Source organism: Anomaloglossus baeobatrachus, chromosome 3 (assembly GCF_048569485.1).
Source record: "Anomaloglossus baeobatrachus isolate aAnoBae1 chromosome 3, aAnoBae1.hap1, whole genome shotgun sequence".
Taxonomy (NCBI): domain Eukaryota; kingdom Metazoa; phylum Chordata; class Amphibia; order Anura; family Aromobatidae; genus Anomaloglossus; species Anomaloglossus baeobatrachus.
The window spans coordinates 570,479,887-570,497,257 of record NC_134355.1 but is presented as its reverse complement, the minus strand read 5'-3'; the positions used below and the strand labels follow the sequence as shown (position 1 = coordinate 570,497,257).

The window sequence follows — 17,371 nt, the reverse complement described above, 5'->3', positions numbered from 1 at the left end:
CTTCCCTGGAGGAATCCTAGCATACTTCATGTAAGGGGTCCTTCCAAACAAAGGGAGTGCAAGGAGGGCGAGTGGACAGCTACCCTCAGAACGGCCTTCTGGGATTCCTGGTTCCTGGGATTCCTGGGATTCCTGGTTCCACCTGGTTATCACAGTGTCGCCCGGGCATCTCACTGTAACCACCAAACAGTGAGTAAACACGTTAAAAGACTCCCTGGATTGTGTTTGAGTCATTCTGCGCCTTGTGGTTCCACCCACTCAAAACGGGCCGTGGGGCCAGCCCTACTCTAGGGGGGCCACATCATCTAACTGCACCTACCAACAACCCCAGGCGTCCCTTAACCTGCAGTGGTGGTCCTCTGACCGCAATACCGAGAGTGGCGTCACGAAAATCCTAAAGAGAAGGTTCCCTACCTGTGACCAGACCATCTCATGTGGAGTCCCTGAAGGTAATGCACCGACATAACACCTGGATTGTGTTTGAGTCATTCTGCGCCTTGTGGTTCCACCCACTCAAAACGGGCCGTGGGGCCAGCCCTACTCTCGGGGGGCCACATCATCTAACTGCACCTACCAACAACCCCAGGCGTCCCTTAACCTGCAGTGGTGGTCCTCTGACCGCAATACCGAGAGTGGCGTCACGAAAATCCTAAAGAGAAGGTTCCCTACCTGTGACCAGACCATCTCATGTGGAGTCCCTGAAGGTAATGCACCGACATAACACCTGTGGGGCTTCACAGATACAAGGAAAGTTAGGCAGGGATTAGCAATATGCACCCAGAACTGCTCGTGGTTCTGGGTGCATATTGCACAAGACAGGTTCCCTTAAATGTTGGAAATTTTAGGGAATATTTGCAGTCCCATATGCATCTCATCACCAGACAATTGCCTATAAAACTAGACCTCTGACTCTGGGCTCCCACTTCATTCACACATCACAGATCATCATCCTCATCCGTCAGTGCTGTGGTCTGGCCAATCTGTACATCATTCTCATATTGTGCTGGAAGTGTAGGATCCATAACCACTTCTGGTGGTGCAAGCTTGGGCAGGTATGACTACAAGTTCAAGGTTAGGATCACCTATCAGTTTTCTGGCAAGCCAAAGGAATGTCTTTTCAAAGTTGTAGTTCCTCTTTGCAGAAACATCATAGTACTGAAGATCCTTTTTCTTATGGAACAAAATAAACTTTGCTTTAACTTTTCTTTCCTTAATGTCCACTTTGTTGCCACACTAGACTATGGGGATAGTTTCACATACTCGTACAATATCTCTATGCCAGTTGGGTACATTCTGATTCTTAATGTAACATGAAATATGATAATGGCACATTGAGTCTGAATGTAATAACCGTCACGAAGACCACCAAACCTCTCCTAACCAGCAGTATCCCATACTTTGAATTTAATAGGACCTCTATTGTTATGGAACACCTGTGGGTGAACTTCAGCCAAGTGTGCCTACATATTTCTTCTCAAATTCACCAGTCAAGTGACGTTTTACAAGGGTTGTTTTGCCTGTAACCATCACCAACTAGAACAAGCTTAAACTGAACTTTAGGCTTTCCTTGGGCTGTCATAGTTTATATACCAATGGGAATCCCTCCGCAAAGCCTCGCCAATCAGCTAAACGTGCACTAAACTGTTACTATAAGTACCGGTGAGCCGGTATCACTAAGGATGGCATGGATGAGCGGCCGATTGAGTGGAGAGGCCGGGAAGAGTCTCCCGTTGATGAACTCTGATCTTCCAGAAGCACATTTTCCATTTTTATGTAGGATGCAGCCCATTGGGGTGTCTATCCTGTGAGGTGCACTTATATAGTGCTAGGTAGCCCAACTGATTTAATGGTATGGGTGTCATCAATAGGTTGAAATACAGACACTGTGTATCACACAATTCTGTGTGACTGGTGCACTATGCAAATCTCCTTAGTGTGCATGTTTAATACCAGCAGCCACCCCCTCATGAGTTGGTAGGTTGCGAGTGGTTGCCTCATCGGTATTCTACACCTGTATTGCCCCCACCTTTATCATAGGGGGCCGGCTACATCCTGCTAGTGCAGTTACTATTTAACCTTTTGTTGGCTAATGGCTGTATCTGGAGAGTTTTTTTTTACTATTTTGAATTTATGTCCTTTTCTGTCAATTATAAATGTAACCTTCACTCCTATAAATTAAGAAACAAAACAAAAAAAAACAAAAAACAAACACTGGGGTTGATTCATTAACTGGCACATTAGGCCAGTTTTACTGGAGTAAAAGGAGCTAAATCCATAAAGAGGCACTTAATGAATTTGGAGCGTCTTCTGAACAGAAATGCTATGCCGGTCAGGGACTGGAGTAACATTACTAGCATGCAAAGCACCAGCACTTATGATGAATCCGATGTCTGGGCGGGGCCACACCATTCCCCCCTCCTCCCAAGCTCCACCCATTTTGGCAGATGTGATTCAAACTGGTGTAAAAAAGGTAAAAGTCATAAAATAGTTGAATAGAAATTTCAAAGTTTTTATGCCAGTTTTCTGGAGTAAAAACTTTGATGAAGTGGCCCAATAGAATTACATTAAAGGGAATTTGTCACCAGGTTTATGCTGCTCTCTCTAGTAGTATAGATCTGATTCTGAAGAGTACAGTTAGAAGGTAAAGAAGCGATGCGATTGCAGCACAGATGAAGCTGCGCTCAGACAGCAGCAAGAAAGCGGCAATCGAGATGGGTGAGGCCAACCGTACTGCCTAGTCCTTCCCTAATTTTGTGCACCATGAGCCTAGCACTGGAGGATTTGTAGCCCTGAGCTGTAGCTCTACAGTCGAGCATCTACCAAGGCCAGGCAGCAGACAGGGGAGGGAATAGATAGCAAAACTCAACCTACCTATTAGATATTCTTTAGCAGCTATCAATCAAATACCAGGGCATTGCTGGAACTTTACTTGCACATATTTCTGAAATAAAACAATCTCAGAACAAAAGCTATGCTTACATTCAGCATCCAGGCGCCAGTATAGCACTGGCTTTACTTTAGGCCCCCTTCACACGTCTGTGATTCTGGTACGTTTGTGCTTTTTTTTATTCGAATGTACCAGAATCACTGACATACGCAGACCCATTATAATCAATGGGTCTGCTCACACATCAGTGATTTTTCACTGAACGTGTCTCCATGCAGCGTACACCCGTGGCCGTGTTTCTGCAAGAAGACAAGTCCGTTTTTTTCTGGCATCACTGATGACCCATGGACCATACTATGGTGTGATCCGTGAAACACGTACCAAAAAATCACGGACATATTAAATATTAAATATTTTCAACTTACCTTGCCTGCGATTCGCTGTGCAGCCTCCGCTCTCGGCAGCTGCTGCCTGGCTCATGAATATTCATGAGAGCAGGAATAGCCGACCAGGAACTAGCTGCTGAGAGCGGTGGGCGGACGCTGCAGAGCCGAGGAGTTCAGCACCATGGACAGCAGGAACGAAGGCAGGTGAATAACGTCCATATGCAATCACGGATCACGGATTGCACATGGACAACCCACGTGTGCCGTGAATCACGGAACACGGAGGGACATGTGCGTGTTTTACACGTCAGTGAAGAACGTCAGTGTTTTTCACTGACGTGTGAAACAGGCCTTATATATGAAAATCCTGCTGGTTGGTTCTCTTTAACCTGCCATAGTTGATTTACAAGTTTTTCCCTATACTGTGCCTAGAAAGATAGCCTCCAGTGGTGGGGGGCTGAGATACACATCCACTCATGAATATCAAGGACTCCACAAAGCTTACACAGTCGACTGAAACCACGATCACATGAAATGCTGGAGATAAACTGTAATTTTATAAAAAAATGACTACATATGGCAAAATAAGTGACTACACACTGGGACCAAGGTCTCTGTTACTATGTTATACCGCCCTTAGATATGACCTGTGGCAGGCTCCCTACATACACCTCTATAACCATTTTTTATTGTCCAACGCATTTAAATAATGGAACTTCAAATAGTTTTATTAAAGGAACCTCATGTTCCCCTCTACAGCTCCTGTTCTGAATAGTTTCTGCAGTCACAGACAAACTACAGCACTTTGCATAAATCCTAATTAACATCTTCTTATTGCTTGCTTCCTACAGCTCCAATGCAGAATTATGTGTCTCCATGGCAGCAAACAATAAACTAGGAAATAAACAAACAAACCCGTGTACATGGTGATCCAGCAGTCACACTCTCCCCTCTGTATCACATCTTTTGCATCTCAATAAATTAGAATATCATAAAAAGTTAATTTATTTCAGTAATTCAATACAAAAAGGGAAACACATTATTATTATTATTATTATTATTATTATTATTATATATTATTATATAGAGTTATTACACACAGAGTGATCTATTTCAAGTGTTTATTTCTGTTAATGTTGATGATTATGACTTACAGCCAATGAAAACCCAAAAGTCTTTATCTCAGAAAATTAGAATAATTACCACAAAACACCTGCAAAGGCTTCCTAAGCATTTAAAATGGTCCCTTAGTCTGGTTCAGTAGGCTACACAATCATTGGGAAGACTGCTGACTTAGCAGATGTCCAGAAGGCAGTCATTGACACACTCCACAAGGAGGGTAAGCCACAAAAGGTCATTGCTAAAGTAGCTGGCAGTTTACAGAGTGCTTTATCCAAGCACATTAATGGAGAGTTGAGTGGAAGGAAAAACTGTGGTAGAAAAAGGTGCACAAGCAACCAGCATAACTGCAGCCTTGATCGGATTGTTAAATAAAACCATTCAAAAATTTGGGGGAGAGTCACAAGGAGTGGACTGCTGCTGGAGTCAGTGCTTCAAGAGCCACCACACACAGACGTATCCAGGACATGGGCTACAACTGTCGCATTCCTTGTGTCAAACCACTCATGACCAGTAGACAACCCCATAAGCGTCTTACCTGGGCCAAGGAGAAAAATAACTGGACTTGTTGCTCAGTGGTCCACGGAGTTGTTTTCAGATAAAAGTAAATTTTCATTTGCAAATCAAGGTCCCAGAGTCTGGAGGAAGAGTGGAAAGGCCATAATCCAAGCTGCTTGAGGTCTAGTGTGAAGTTTCCACAATCAGTGATGGTTTGGGGAGCCATGTCATCTTCTGGTGTAGGTCCACTGTGTTTTATCAAGACCAAAGTCAGTGCAGCCGTCTACCAGGAAATTTTAGAGCACTTCATGCTTCCCTCTGCCGACAAGCTTTTTGGAGTTGGAAATTTAATTTTCCAGCAGGACTTGGCACCTGTCCATACTGCCAAAAGTATCAATACCTGGTTTAATAACCACAGTATCATTGTGCTTGATTGGCCAGCAAACTCGCCTGACCTAAACCCTATAGAGAATCTATAGGGTATTGTCAAGAGGAAGATGAGAGACACCAGACCCAACAATGCAGATGAGCTGAAGGCTGCTATCAAAGCAACCTGGACTTCCATAACACCTCAGCAGTGCCACAGGCTGATCACCTCCATGCCACGTCGCATTGCTGCAGTAATTCATGCAAAAGGAGCCCCGACCAAGTATTGAGTGCATTTACTTTACAGACTTTTCAATAGGTGCCAACATTTCTGATTCTAAAATAATTTTTGCAGTTGTTCTTATATAATATTCTAATTTTCTGAGATAATGAATGTTGGGTTTTTATTGGCTGTAAGTCATAATCATCAACATTAATATAAATAAACACTTGAAATAGATTACTCTATGTGTAATGACTCTATATAATATATGTGTTTCCCTTTTTTATTGAATTAATGAAATAAATTAACTTTTTTTTTTTTTTTAAACATCTTTTTATTGAATTTTAACCGAATTTCTTTTACAATCTGCTCTTATACAAAGAGCATTTCATTGATGACATTATAATCAAAACAGTCCCGCCCACCCCTCCCCCCGCTCTGCGTGCGACCAGAAGCAACTTAAAATGGTAACTTATGTAATTGGTATGTGTCCATTGAGCAGTTCAAGAAGGTACCAAGAGGTCTGTCCAAACTGAGATTTAAGTCTATCCTTAAGCACTGTAGCCAAGTTAGGTATAAAAAAAGACCATGTTTCAAATAAATTAACTTTTTGATGATATTCTAATTTATGGAGATGCACTTGTATACATGCGCAAGGTTAATCATACGGAAGGGTGTGATAATACAATAGAAAGTCCAGCTCATGGCAAGGTTTCTGATACTTCTGTCCGGTGCAAGTAAATGTTACTGCCAAAATGTATGATATGGAAGAATGAAGAGAGGATCCCGCTTCACGGGTGCAGTCTTCTTTATGCGGGAGAGAAATCAAATCACTATAAGGGTGAGAACGCACTTTGCGTTCACCTACTTGCAGTTCTAAACGCACGTTTTGGGCTTAATTGATTTGACCAAAGTTGCCTTTTTCAGAACTTTAGCGCTGAAAACGCATTCGTATTTACCGCGTTTTTGATGTGTTTTCAGCGCTTTTTACATGCTTTTTCACCTGCGTTTTGACAGATGCGTTTTGAACATCAAGACACTGCTAAATAAAGTTTAAACAGTCAAACATAATGAAAAAAGAGAAAAAAAAGGATCATATCTATATTAATTGGAAAAATAATGAAAATAGATATATTTCATCAAATTATAGCGGTAATATACATTTTATCGCTAAAATAGCAATAAATGCATATTTTTCTTAAATTTAATTGTCGGATTATGTGTGTGTGTAAAGGGACATATCAAATCATTATTTTGATGTCCAAAAATCATGCGTTTTGGTACTACAAAACGCATGTTTTCTGCGCTGAAAAAGCAGGTAAAACGCAGGAATTTGAAGGAATCGCACCCAAAATGGCAAAAAAAACTGACATGCTCCTTCTTTGAACGCATGGTTTTTGCCACAAAATATGCAAATTAAACGCAGCGTTTAGAAATGCAAAGTGCGGTCTAGAAATCCCCATTTTCCATAGACTTTGCTGTGAAATCAAAACGCATGCCTTTTGGCATGAAAAAGGCGCTTCTCAAAACGGACCTAAAAAGCACCTAAAACGCAGGTGGAAACGCAAAGTGCGTTCTCACCCTAAAACCATTGCTAAAATACTGGAGGCTCCTTTAACGCATTTGGCGTGACAAAGCACGCTTACTCATGATCATGATCATGATGGAGGCAGTGACGGTGGGATCAGACTACAGGGGAGTGTTTCTTACTATGTAAATACACAAGTCTGCATAAGAGCTGTAGAAAGAAAAAAAAAATCAGACTTTAATCAACTTAGCAAAAAAGTTAAATTTTTACTACTGAAGCAAAAAATAAAATTGTTAACTTGTATACAGCTTTGAAGGGGTAAAAATCAGTCAATGACAGCAAGTGATATCCCCATGACAATATGTCTTACTTACAACATCCCATCAAGTCTAAATAATTTACACATCTTCTTTCATTTACTTTCTATTGGAACTGACACAGTAAAGCAATTAATCCTAAAGGGAATCTGTCAAAAAGTTTTTGCTCCTCCACCCATGTACACCGACGCCATTACTACCTGATAGTCCTGTCCTTGCGGTCTCTATAGGTGTTATTAGTAGGCATGGTCAGGGGCATACCGTCCATAGTGGCAGCCCACGTGGTAGCTTTGGGGCCCATGAGTGGGGCGGTGGCCTGATCAAATTACTCCCCCCATCAACACAATTTTAGCAGTACACGCAATCTTCATGACGTGGATACCGTTGAATAGAATAATCATCGGGGGCCAAAGGCTCCATGATCCACCATTCAGCCTGTGCCAGTGTGGCGCCCCTGAATACATCAGGGTGCCACAGGGTACTGCATTCTTACCCAGGCTGCGGGGCCCACCCCCCATGGTTTCAGGTGCCCAAGAAGCCCATTGTCACTACCATCTGCACCACAAAACCCAATCACCTCACAGCAGTCACTGCCAGACACACCAGGGTGGTGGACAAACTGGAAATGGGCCGGCCACTGGGGGACTGAGCAGACTATGAGAAGGAGACAGAGAGTAGTGAAGTAGGCTCCAGAGAGAGAGGAGCTGGGAGAATGAGCTCCTGGGGAGCTAGGGACAATGGTTGGGTTGCAAGCGGTGATCCAGGTGCAGAGGAGTTGAGGACCGGTAGCAGGGACATTGGACGAGGGTGGACGAACATAGTCTTGGAGGACTGCCGGCACCAGAAGGCCCAAAAGAACTGCACGGTACCGAGCACGATGGGGTACAGGACCCTAGGTGAGGAGCCGATTCAACGTCCTGGCAATTCACCTATAAGGGAGAGGACCTCCAAGGACTTCCCTATGAGCTCAGAGGTTGAGGGCATCAGCACAACGAGAGGGACAGGGGTGTATCTGTGACGCCCTGGCAAAACCAGGTAGTCACAGTTAGGCCCCGCACTACACCGTTCCCTCACTAGGAAACACACAGCCAACCAGAAACCCTAGTCACCCCCCCTTAGGGAAAGATAGACACACCAGTGAGCATGACCAGGCGGTTGGGACACGCCCACCCAGGGTTCCAGACAGCCCGGGGCGGGAAAACAGCAGATCAGTTTAGTTCAGTCTGAAGTTCTGTTTGGAGCGGAGTGTGGGCTGGAGCTAAGTGTAGCTCCAGCAGGAGAGTTCAAGTTGAACGGTACCAGGGTAGGAGCCCTGGTGCCACTGGCTAGGAGGCAGACGGTGGTCTCTGTCAGCAGGAGATGGCAGACGGCTCGGCAGAATCGAGGTGGACCGGGACAGGGTTGTAGCCCGCCGGTACCGACACAGGGAACCGACCCGGAAACCGTAGCACAAAGGGGGTACTCGGACCCTGAAGCCAGAAACCGGAACCAAGCGGACTGGTTAATTCACCGATTGAGGCCAGGACTAGAGGTCCTGTCCCACCCAAAGTCCCTCATAGAAGACAACAGCCCACCGATTAGGGATAAGAGGTCACCGCCAGGGCCCATAGATCCCACGGGCCAGCGTCTGTGGGCACGTCTCCTTAGGCCACATCCAGCCGGGAGCGGACTCCTGAGTTTCACACTAGGAAAGTCCACCTTACACAAAGCAGTGCAGGAAAAGGATAGAGACCACCAGCAGGGTGGGGGACCCGAACGCAACCGGCCGTGGCACCGGCCACCATCACCTTGGTTTACCAGAGACTTGTGTGTTTTACTAAAAGTGAGTACACCAGCACCCCAGGTGCCTCATAACAGCAGCGGTGGTGTCCCGCCTCACCACACACCGTGGGTGGCGTCACAAACGTACTACAGCCTAGCCAATACATCTACATTCCCCCCATTTATTCGGCGTGTCCGCGAGACCCCCGGGTCCAGAGACCCTCGAGCCACCATCCCTGAAGGCCCGGATCCGAGCAGCGCCGGCTGCTGGCACGGAGGCGGCACACCCCGAAACTTGGCGTCACGAACAGGATACTTACCCATCCACTTACCTTGTGGAAGTGCGCCTTGTATTGGACAGTCAGCGGTGATCCGTTGTCAAATTTTCAGAAGTCGCCATTTTGCCGCCATTTTAGGCGTGAAAACAACAGCCCAGCGTCTTCTTCCCCGAGAAAAGGGCGCGAAAGCCGAAGCCCCATTCCCTGGGAACGCAGCCGGAAAGCGAGCCCGGAAGTCGAAAAACGAAACTAACAGGCCGCAGAAAGAAGTGCTGGAAAAAGACCAAGGGTGAGCAGCGGGAAGATGTCTGCTCATAAACCTGGTGTCGGCCCCGCACCGACCACTGGAGCGGCGGTGCCCCAGAGCGGAGCGGAGGTCCCTGCGGAGGAACGCGAATCAGATCGCCTACCGATGGGGACCACTGCCTGGCTGGAGCGGGAGCTGGCGAGATTTTGTGTCCGGGTGCAGTCACAATCCCTGCAACAGGTGCTGGAGTAGAAAGCAGAGGTCCGGAGGATGGTGGCCATGGTGTGGGCCCGCGAGAGCCGAGCTACCCGCACAGTGTCGCGACGGGAGAAAGGTACCCAGACCGTTTCGTCCTCGCTGATCTGCCCGGAGCTGGAGCCTGTCCCCTATGTGATGGGAGCGTGCCGACCGGCACTGCTCCCAGGGGCATCGGCATCACCTGCTATACCACCTCCGTTCCCGATGGAAGTCCAAAGCTCCGGGATGTATTGCAGTTGGTCCCGGAATGCTAACCCCCAGGCGCCAAGTGAGCCATACGGCCCCATGCAGCAGTGGTAGCGGTTCCCGGCTACCCACAGTTAAAGTCCCTGTTGGGATTGTGTGTGCTTTACAGTTCCCGGTTTTATAGTTTAAAGACAATGGCTTTGAACTTGCGAGCCAGCCCATGAACTTTTGGGTCTTGTAAATAATCCCTGACCAACCTTCCCACCAAGCTGCAGTCTCTGGAGAGGCTGATTGGAGGACGGGCCTGCGGTAGAGTCGGCCGCGGCCCTGTCTCTAGCAAAGCCAGTGACTACCCTCCGGATCAGGGGTGCCCTGGACGTGGGGCCCTTGAAAAAGGACTGCCGGGTAAGGAACTTTTTACCCGGCCCGTTTGGGCAACACCCGGACCTACCCTGGACTTGGGCAAGGGGTGCGCACCAGTGCTTAGCGGTGGCACCAGGGGGCAGGTTGTTTTGGGTGGGTGAAGTGAGAAGGACTCGGTCCGTCCCGTCCCGGTTTTAATGTGCAACGTTTAAGTAACATGCCTCCCGTAAGGGAATAAAACAAAATATGCTTACTGTAAATATATGTTATTATACTTGTAACTGTTCATCTTTTATCTTTCTCAGGTAAATTAATGGTGGTGGTTGGACAGCCCGCGGATGCTCTGTGTTTAACCAAGGGGGAGTGTGACGCCCTGGCAAAACCAGGTAGTCACAGTTAGGCCCCGCACTACACCGTTCCCTCACTAGGAAACAAACAGCTAACCAGAAACCCTAGTCATCCCCCTTAGGGAAAGATAGACACACTAGTGGGCGTGACCAGGCGGTTGGAACACGCCCACCCAGGGGTCCAGATAGCCCTGGGCGGGGAAACAGCAGATCAGTTTAGTTCAGTCTGAAGTTCAGTTTGGAGAGGAGTGTGGGCTGGAGCTAAGTGTAGCTCCAGCAGGAGAGTTCAAGTTGAACGGTACCAGGGTAGGAGCCCAGGTGCCACTGGCTAGGAGGCAGACGGTGGTCTCCGTCAGCAGGAGACGGGAAGACGGCTCGGCAGAACCGAGGTGGACCGGGACAGGGTTGTAGCCCGCCAGTACCGACACTGGGAACTGGTCCTATCCCACCCAAAGTCCCTCATAGAAGACAACAGCCCACTGATTAGGGATAAGAGGTTACCGCCAGGGCCCATAGATCCCACGGGCCAGCGTCTGCGGGCATGGCTCCTTAGGCCACATCCAGCCGGGAGCGGACTCCTGAGTTTCACACTAGGAAAGTCCACCTTACACAAAGCAGTGCAGGAAAAGGATAGAGACCACCAGCCGGGTGGAGGACCCGAACACAACCGGCCGTGGCACCGGCCACCATCACCTTGGTTTACCAGAGACTTGTGTGTTTTACTAAAAGTGAGTACACCAGCACCCCCCTGTGGTTACCATCCCCTGCACCGAGCCACCGGGCCCCGGGGCCACCATCCCTGCCCATGGAGGGGTTAACAACTTGCTGCACAATATCTCCCCCGGGTGCCCCATAACAGCAGCGGTGGTGTCCCACCTCACCACACACCGTGCGTGGCGTCACGAAGTTACTACGGCCTAGCCCGTACATCTATGTCCCCCCATTTATTCGGCGTGTCCGCGAGACCCCTGGGTCCGGAGACTCTCGAGCCACCACCCCTGAAGGCCCGGATCCGAGCAGTGCTGGCTGCTGGCACGGAGGCGGCACATATCCAGACACAGTAACCCACTAAAGTCCCGCGTGCCAGCCCTCAAGAGCACAGCTACACTACAAATAGTGAGCAGGGCCCCCAACAGCTTCAAGCCACGGGGACCACTAACGGACCACAAATTGTGCACGGATGCAGGCTCCAGATCACTAAGTGACATCGGTGGGACGGGTAAAGTGTCCGCCAAGCCGGGTCTGGGCCCCTCGAGCCACCACGATCCCGGATCCGAGCAGCCCGACCAACACCGGGGCGGTACACCAGCGAGTTTGAGACTCCGCACTGCAGGCGCGATGATGTCACTAAAAGGCGCCGTGTGCACTTACCCCGATGGATATTGCTTACTTCAAGATTTTACAAGCCGGAAGCCATACCAGCTGTAATTGAATCCACGCACGCCTCATTCCTCTGCCAACTTTGGCATCAAAAAGCAATAAAATCTAATGCACAGTGACTGGCAAACCACCAGTGGTTACATAATATTCAGGGCATTACAAATGAGGCATCACAGACTATCGCACATATACTACACCAACAGCTTATTAAGTAAATTCTACATACTGGGTGTTTTTTTACTAATAAAATGTGATGCAAGTCCAGATTTTGCAGACGGTCGAGAACACTGGAGGACTCATGTAACGCTTGTATAAAATTAAAATCACATATTTTCCAGACCCTTACCCACAGCTCCGTACTGAAAGCTCAGCAAGTTCTGAAGGATTACTGAAACATATACATTCCTAAATATTTAATTGTACAGGCGCTATATAATGAATCCCTGCAGCAGATCTGCATATGAACAGTAAAAGACGACCACTATGCTTAAATATTTAATGGAAAATTCAATAGATGTTTTACCAATGTACAGAACACACTGAAAACTCACATTTGATTAGGTCTGCTACATAGACATGGCATCCTAAGCAACATGCTTCTAGTGGCATCATATGTCACATAATATTACAGTTACACCTTTTATCATTGCGCCATTTTAAGGTCAAATCTACTTTTTTCCCCGTACAGACCTCAAAATCCTCTACATAAATTTAGATTTAACACACTGGCAACAGGCGCTGACACGAGAGGCATAATGGTATATCTGAAAAGAAATCTGTCAACAGGTTTTTACAACCTAATCTGACAGCATATTCATGTAGATAGGTAGACCAGTGATTTTTCACTTACTGGGCTGCTTTATATAGTTTTGATAAAATCACTGTTTTAATCAGTAAGAAATAATCATTAGGAGAACTAATTGGTGCTCCAAAGTGAGCTCTACATAACACCGCAAACACCACTGATTACCAACTTTCCGTGTATGCTGTGCATAAACAGAAAGCTGTCAACCAGTGGTGTGGGTGGGGTTATACAGAGCTCAGTAGTCAGAGAACTGGTAGAAGTTCAGCAGATAAAACTGTGATTTTATAAAATTGCAACAAGCAGCCCACTAAGAAACACATCAGGGACTCTGCCAATACCTTAAGCTGTTCTCACATGGGTTTGTAATAACCTGGTGACAGATTCCCTTTAAATGTACGGTTCCACTTGCGTTTTGCACGGACGAGTACAATCTGATAAAACGCCGGACTGCAGTCGCACCAGTGCAAAACTATGGGACAGTGTCCATCTGCCATTGATTTCTCATGCCATGGCGGCATGCGGAATGAAGAGCAGCATGCTACGTTTGGCAGCGATTTTCGGCTCACACGCACCCATACAATTAAATACGCAAGTCTCTTATAGATAATACTAAAAAGTAACTATTTGGGCACAAGAACCACCAATACTAAAATCACAACACAAAGGTTGCTTTAAAAACAACCAAAACAAGGTACTAGGCCCAAAATAATTGTATTATTTAAATAAAAAAATTTTAAAAAGACATATATCCAAAACAAAAAATATCCTAAAAAATATATAGCACGTGCTAAAATACACAAATAGGGGGATAACTCAACGTCCAACGTTCAAAGTATCATAAAAATAAAAGTAAAAAAATCCACTTATAACAAATACACAGCATAAATAAAAAATTAAGACCACATGATTAATCTGGGGAGCATAAATAAATAATGTACTGGAGCAAAAATAAATAATTTATTACATAAGGTGAAAAAATATATTTATATAACAAAATAAATATAATTTTTTTATTTAGTGAAAAAATTCCATATTTATTTAAAGTGTCGCAATGCCATAGTAATATCTAATAAATAATTATATAAATTATGATAACTATAAAATAGTAAAGGTGTTAAAAAAAATATATTTTGAAGAGAAAAATCAATGGTGCTCTATAAATATATAATAATAATAAGTGAAAAAAATAATAATATATTAAATACAGTCATATGAAAAAGTTTGGGCACCCCTATTAATGTTAACCTTTTTTCTTTATAACAATTTGGGTTTTTGCAACAGCTATTTCCGTTTGATATATCTAATAACTGATGGACTGAGTAATATTTCTGGATTGAAATGAGGTTTATTGTACTAACAGAAAAATCTACTGCAAAATCCAGAAGAAACTGTTACAAATAAACAGCTTAAAGTGAATCACTTGCACATACATTTATACATTCACATAGGAGACATAGCCTATATAATAACGCAGGTCTGCAAATTTTTTGTTTATGAAAGTTTTCGATTTTGTTATGCCCTGATTAAAAATAAATTCTGTTTTTAACCATCAAGTATCAATTTTTCACAAAACGAGAGTAAAATTATGTAAAAGGCAGATGAACAAGAGAAATCTTTCTTGTAGCCAAAAATATAGACATTATTATTCATAAAAATGTATTGAACAATCATCCTGCAACTTTATTGGAAGTGAATTCTTGCGCCATTTCCTTTTCTCTTCCAAGCTTTTCTTGCCAACTTGTCTCTTATAGATGGCCTGTGGATCTTCTCTGTGAAGCATCCGGCAGTTGTCCCCATCACGTACATGTGACGCCCTGGGCAAGCCAGGGGTCGCAGGTCACAACACCACATGCACCCCACATTCCCTGCAGGAACACCAAGGTCAAAACATAAATCCTTGTTGCCTTCCTCCAGGGGCTGATGTCCACACCAGGGGGTGGGCCAGGCGGTTGGCTCCGCCCACCGAGGAGTTCACAGCCCTGGAGGCGGGAAAACCAGAGAGTTCAGTTTAGGAGGTGAAGGAGTAAACAGTGAAGAGTAAGAGGAGAGTTGAAAGTGAGAGTAGTGACAGAGAAAGTGACAGCAAGAAGCCTGAAGTTGGTCCGGGTGTGTGCCCCGGACTGAGACAGCAAGGTTGGCAGACGGCGGTGACCGCCTGCAGGAGAGATTGCTCGGAGGTTGCCGAAAGGACCGTGGACGGGTGGTGACCCGGCAGTACCGGAGCGGTATACAAAGAACAGTCAGCACCAGGGCAGGGGCCTTTCGGATCCCGGCAAGGCTAGGAGTCGCCATAATTTGCCAAATCCGTCAGTGAAGGGGACCACTGGGTCTCCCAACAACCAAGTCCCGATTGAAGGCAACAGTCCGACCGTTAAGGGGAGACGCCGCCACCTCCAAGGCACCAGTTTCCCAGGGCCAGCGCCTGCGGGCAAAAGAGGGCTCCTCCGGCTCATATCCAGGTCGGGGAGCGGGTTACCGGTGGGAATCCATCGCTACCAAAGGACTATACATAGGTGCAGGGAAGAGACCGTCACCGCTAACTGCAGGGAACATCAGCACCGTAGCCGTCCGAGGGACCCATCCAACCAGCCGTTTGTTTACCAAGAACTTTGTCATCATCCTTTGGCTGAGTGAGTACCTCCGTGCTGTGCGGCACAGCACTGCCCCTGCGCCCCTGCACCTCCACAGGCCCCACAACCCGCCTTTCCACCATCCCAACCCCATCACTGGGCCCCGGGACCACCAAACCCCCTACCCACGGAGGGGCAAATCAACAACTGGCTGCTCCATACCATCACTCCCGGGCTCCCCAGACAGAGCAGCGGTGGTGTCCACTCAATCACCACAACCGTGGGTGGCGTCACGGACAATAAACTATCCCAACAACCAAACCCCTTTCACTCACGGGCGAGAAGCGCCGCTCGAGTCCCCGGGATCCGGCCCATCGCTCGAGCCACCGAGCAGCAGCAGGCCGCAGCAGCGGCGGCGGCCGGACCCGAGCAGTGGGAGAGCGCAGCGTCCCCTCCTCCACCCGCGACAACTTGGCGTCACGAACAGGATCTTACCGCTCTGCCGTTGGGTAGAGGTGCGCCTTGTGACCGCCGGAGGTGTCCGGCCGGAAAATTTCAGAAGCCGCCATCTTTGGTGCGAAAAGTTCCCGCTCGAGCGTCTGCTCGAGTAGCAGAGGCGCGAAGGCCAAACCCCCGCCCCGATAGAGGAGGGGCCGGAAAGAGGCTAAGGGGGACTAAATGGCGACTGGTCGCATGTAGCCGCGGCTATAGAAGCAGGGACGCCAGGACCCTGCGGCCATTGACTGGTTCCTGGAAGAGGCCGCTGCTAAAGATGCTGAGTCCGACCGACAACACCGTAGTCCCCGCGCCTGGCCCCGCAGCGTGGGTGGAAGTCCGGACCGTCCAGCTAAGCAGCCGTCTGCAGGTCCGCATGCAGCTCCTCCTGGAGGAGTGGGAAGCCGACATGGCGGAAGTGGTGGCGGCCATACGGAGACGCGAGGTGCAGGGAGTCTTGGAAGGGAGGGTAAGTGACCCACGCCCCTGTGCCCCTAGTGGGTCGGTCATCGCGGCTGAGGGACCCGGTCCATACCCGCTCGTCCTGCTACCTCCCCCGCTACCCGTGTTGGCTGCTGCTGCCCCGCCACTAGGCCCGCTACCACCACCACCGGTAGCGGTACCCTGCCAATCCGCCCCGGCGGACCGACCTGCAGCAGAAGTTCGTGACCGCCCTGATCCGCTTCCATGGAAGAAGCCGAAGGCTGAGGCCGTCAGCGGAGATGCACCGGAGGCACGGCGGGGATGCAGCTGCCAGGAGGCAGAGCAGGCCATGTCACAGCGGGGTCCCTCATTACTGAAGGTGCCGGTCGTAGCCGACACGGAGGGACTCTGGCTGGGTCCGTCCCCCGCACACGCTGAACCGGAGCAAACAGAAAGTGCTCCCGGCTGGGAGCGGTGGCGACGGCAGCTGCGCAGGGAGATCGATGCCCGAGAGGGGTGTAGAGCGAATGTGCATGCCCGCATGAATATGGAGGAAGATCACCCGCAGCGAGCTACCATCGGGGTCCACAGTGGTGCACCATGTGAAGGTGGCACATAGCCCCGCGATTGAGGATGGACTGTTAAGCCGGCGGTCCTCCGCATAAAAGCAGTCCCCGTTGGGACCAACATGTGTGTTTAAAGTTTTGAGAGTTTTTGACAATGATAAATGATTACCGAGAAAGTAACCTGATTATCTGCTTGGTTGAACCGTGATTGGAACCGGCCGTTGCCGGCATTGTTGTCCCCGTGGGGACCGTCTACCAGTTGCATAGAGAACTTTCTATGGAGAAGCCCGTGAACTTGCAGGGCAACCACAGACGCTAGTGGCTTGTAAATAAGTTGTGTTACCGTTACCGTTTCCGCAATTGCCGCC

The 17,371-nt window shown here is 47.8% G+C and overlaps 1 protein-coding gene and 1 pseudogene across 1 annotated transcript in view; both read right to left on the bottom strand.

The window, feature by feature from the left end:
- The window catches only part of DNER (delta/notch like EGF repeat containing), a 464,487-nt gene that overhangs the window by 378,412 nt on the left and 68,704 nt on the right, over positions 1–17,371 (bottom strand).
- On the bottom strand, positions 936–1,579 carry LOC142295572 (GTP-binding nuclear protein Ran-like; annotated as a pseudogene).